Below are 3,997 nucleotides of genomic sequence, written 5' to 3'. Positions count from 1 at the left end.
CCCTTTGACAACATCAAAAAGGGAACAAAGGTATGAAGAGAGCGAAAGCTCCCCCTATCAATAAGCATGAGTGAGTACAAAGCGAATATAGGGAATAGGTCCTCCCCCTATCAAAAAGCCATATGAAATATAAGCAATAAAAGATCATGGCAAAACATATGTGAGCAAGCATACATGAATATGCTAAAAATTTACTCACATACATAAAGATAATGAGAACACATATAAATATGTCAATATGAAAATAGTGTCTCATTAACACAAAAAAAATAAAAACCATATAAAAGAATAGATTTATGAAATCAAAAGAAGAGGAACATGAGAATCATGCAAAAAGTTTTCAAATGAAAACAAATCAATCAATTGAAATCATAAATCAAAGTTTAAATCCAAAAACGATGTTTGATCAATCAAGAAAATTTTCTTTGTGGGATTTGATCAAACCACTCATAGAATACATTATAAACCACGAATAGATGATCCATAAGCACAAACACATAAATATCATCATATAAGTGAAGTATAATGAATTCAAAGCAACCAATCAAAACAAAATCTCTAATAAAAGAATTTTAAGAGAGGCAACAATATATCAAGCTTTTAAGCTTGTTCCAACCCATATAATCATTCTAGCATCCGGTAAACATGATTTGGGAATAAACACCCAATAAATCCGGAGGGTTATATAAGTGCAAACCTCTCATCAAAGCAAAACCAATAATCATGAAAACAAAAGAATTTAACTAATGAAAGGAATTGTTTTCATGAAAGTTTAAAATACATTTTTCGAAACCAAGAAAAAGAAAAAATACTAAAATTCTTGGCTTTAAAAATTATTTTGGCACCCAAGTATTCTTGGTGCCGGTTTGTTTAGGGACATGACCCCTATCATTAAAGTTCAAAGTCCTAGGGTTATGAACCCTCTTGGACATATATGGTGCACGGGATCGGTCATAGCAATAATTACTCAAATGACCCTTCCGATTGTAATATGTACAATGGAAAGGAAGCATTTGCTTATGTTGACCATTAAAAGGTGCACATGGAACATTTGCAAATAAAGATTGTCTTTTAGAATTATTTTGCAAATGAGAAACATCATTAAACAAAGGTGGTCTACTTGAGAAATTTGGCAAGTTTGAATATTTTTTAAAATCATAACAAAACTTTGCCAAATGGCCAAATCTACCACAAATATCACACTTAAACACATGTGGTCTATGAAAAACATTTGGCAAACTAGAATTCTTTTTCATGTCAAAGCAAAACTTTGCCAAATGGCCAAACCGACCACATAGATCACATTTATACACATTAGCATGCTTATGATGAGAAATAGATGCATGTGCATGTGTGTGTGATGAAGAAGCCTTATGAGATGCACAAGAAATCTTAGTCTTGGAGGATTTATGTGCATCATAGCAAAACTTAGCTAAATGACCTTTACGACCGTAAATAGAACATTTATAAGCTTTGCTATACAAGTGTGCAAAGTGTACGGGTTTAGAAGTTGTAGTACGAGACTTTGCACCAAAGTCCATAAGTTTCTTATTATCTACAATGCATGTTTTAAGGGTTGAATCTAAAGATGATATGCGTTCTTTAACATGATCCAACTCATTTTTAGGCATACAAGCATTGGAAATAGAAGTAGATGAAACATGATCATTTTTAAAAGAACTAAACTCATTTCTAATAGTTTCTACTTTTATCATGGCATCATTATTAGCATGAGTTAAGCTAGCAATAGATGAAGACATGTTATTATTTTCCAAACTTAATAACTCATTTTTTTCTTTCAAAATAGCATTCTTTTTAACAACAATATCAAGTTTGGAAGCTAGCGACTCATGATCGGATTTTAAACTAATATGCTTGCTTTTAAGATCAATAAAATTATTTTGCAATTTAGTATAGGCATGAGATAATCTATCATATGCACAAGCGAGTTCATTGATGGATATATCACTATCGGATTCCGAATCGCTTACCACACTAGGGCTATCGCCTAGTGGCCGTGTGCATGATGATGCTCCACGAAGAATCCTCCAAAGCTTGTTGGATTGCCTCCAAGTCCCCTTGATGTGCTTCAATAAAGTTCCAAAGTTTGTAAGCACTATCAAAATGAACAAATTTGTTAGAAAAGAATGAGTCAAAAACATTAAGTAAAAATTCTAACAAAACCTTGTTCATAGTAAACATTTTGTTATCATGATCGCTCCACTTGGATTTCTCCAATGTGGGCACAATGTAAGCACAATCAATAACTTCCCATAAGTCAATATTTCTAGATTGCACAAATAGTTTAAATCTAGAAGCCCATTGTGCATAGGAAAAATTAATGAATTTAGGAGCAACATTGGATTTATAGCCTAAACAAAATACATTCATATTCAAGATATATATGTGAAAATATGCAAGCAAGACTAATGTAATCATAACTAGATTAGCACAAATAAGATAACTTGGATCTTTAACTCAAGGTGGTTAGACCTTAAATCAAAGAGCACCAAGCTCTGATACCAATTGTTAGACCCTAGAGGGGGGGTGATTAGGGTCTTATGCTAATCTAATCCGATTAAATGCCAATTAAAACTAATAATCAAGGCGGTTAGACCTTTAAATTAAAGAGCACCAAGCTCTGATACCAATTATTAGACCCTAGAAGGGGGGGTGATTAGGGTCTTATACTAATCTAATCCGATTATACGCCAATTAAAATTAATTAATAAGTTATCCTAGCAAGTATGAAATACAACAATATGTGTAAGTTAGGATAAGCAATATGAACCTAAACAAGATAGTAGATGATATAGTAATGAGCATTGCACGATGGCGATATAAGATATGATCATAAATAAAAATGAACGCCAAAGCATACTCAAACACAATCAAGTGATCACAAAGTTCGGACCTTCCGTCCTACGTCTCCGCTCCCTACTCCCGGGGAGAAATCCACTAACACAACCGGGTTTTCTACGCTTACCCGAATAAATAAAAATGAACGCCAAAGCATACTCAAACACAATCAAGTGATCACAAAGTTCGGACCTTCCGTCCTACGTCTCCGCTCCCTACTCCCGGGGAGAAATCCACTATCAACCGGGTTTTCTACGTTCACCCGAACAACGTTTACACCTCACACTCGGTTTTCTAGCTAACCGAAAACTTTACAATCAACACACTATTGTAATCCCACTCTACACCCACTAAGTGTTGGACCTAGCCGTGTCTCCCTCAAGTGCTCGGTTACAACCTCTCCCTAGGCACGTCAACCGACGCCACTCCTCTTGGGACGATCTCCGACTCTCACCACACACTCCTCACTCGGTGTACAAGTGTATTACAAAGTGAATCTCACAATAAGTACAATATAACAAATAATTGTTCTCAACTATGAATGAGAACACAATGAAAGCACAACTCAAAGTTACAACCTCTCACCACCCAACTATACTATGTATGTAAATACTAAAAGCTCAATGTGGGTGTGTGTAACAATGAGTAAAATAAAATCTAACTCAAATAGCAAACTAGCAATAATAAGAATATGAAAATAAATAATGAAATTGCTAGAGAAAAGAGTTAGAAAAACTTCTCTATGAACACAAAGAAGAGGATGAAGAGGATTGAGAATGAATCCCTCAATCTGCAGTGAAAACTTCCTCCTTTGTAAACAGAAACCCAAACTTAAACAAACAGTAAAACCCTAAACCCTTGTTTAAAATCTTGTTTAAAAACTTCTTTGCTTTCCCTTGAAAGAGAGCAGCAATAGGGTATTTATACCCACTCTAAATCTCAGTCAAAACCCCTAACAAAAGACAAAAACAGCCCCAGCAAACAGCTCAGAGAAATAGCCGTTGAAGTCCAACGGATCTATTGTCGGTCGACCGGAAATTTCGTCGGTCGACCGACGGAGAGCAAAAACACGAAGAAGCAGTTCTGGACCATCGTCGGTCGACCGGTGCGGTCGACCGATGGAGCTTTCGGTCGACCG

Source organism: Asparagus officinalis, chromosome 4 (genome assembly GCF_001876935.1).
Source record: "Asparagus officinalis chromosome 4, Aspof.V1, whole genome shotgun sequence".
In the NCBI taxonomy this organism is placed as follows: Eukaryota; Viridiplantae; Streptophyta; class Magnoliopsida; order Asparagales; family Asparagaceae; genus Asparagus; species Asparagus officinalis.
Note: the sequence above shows the minus strand (reverse complement) of the source record.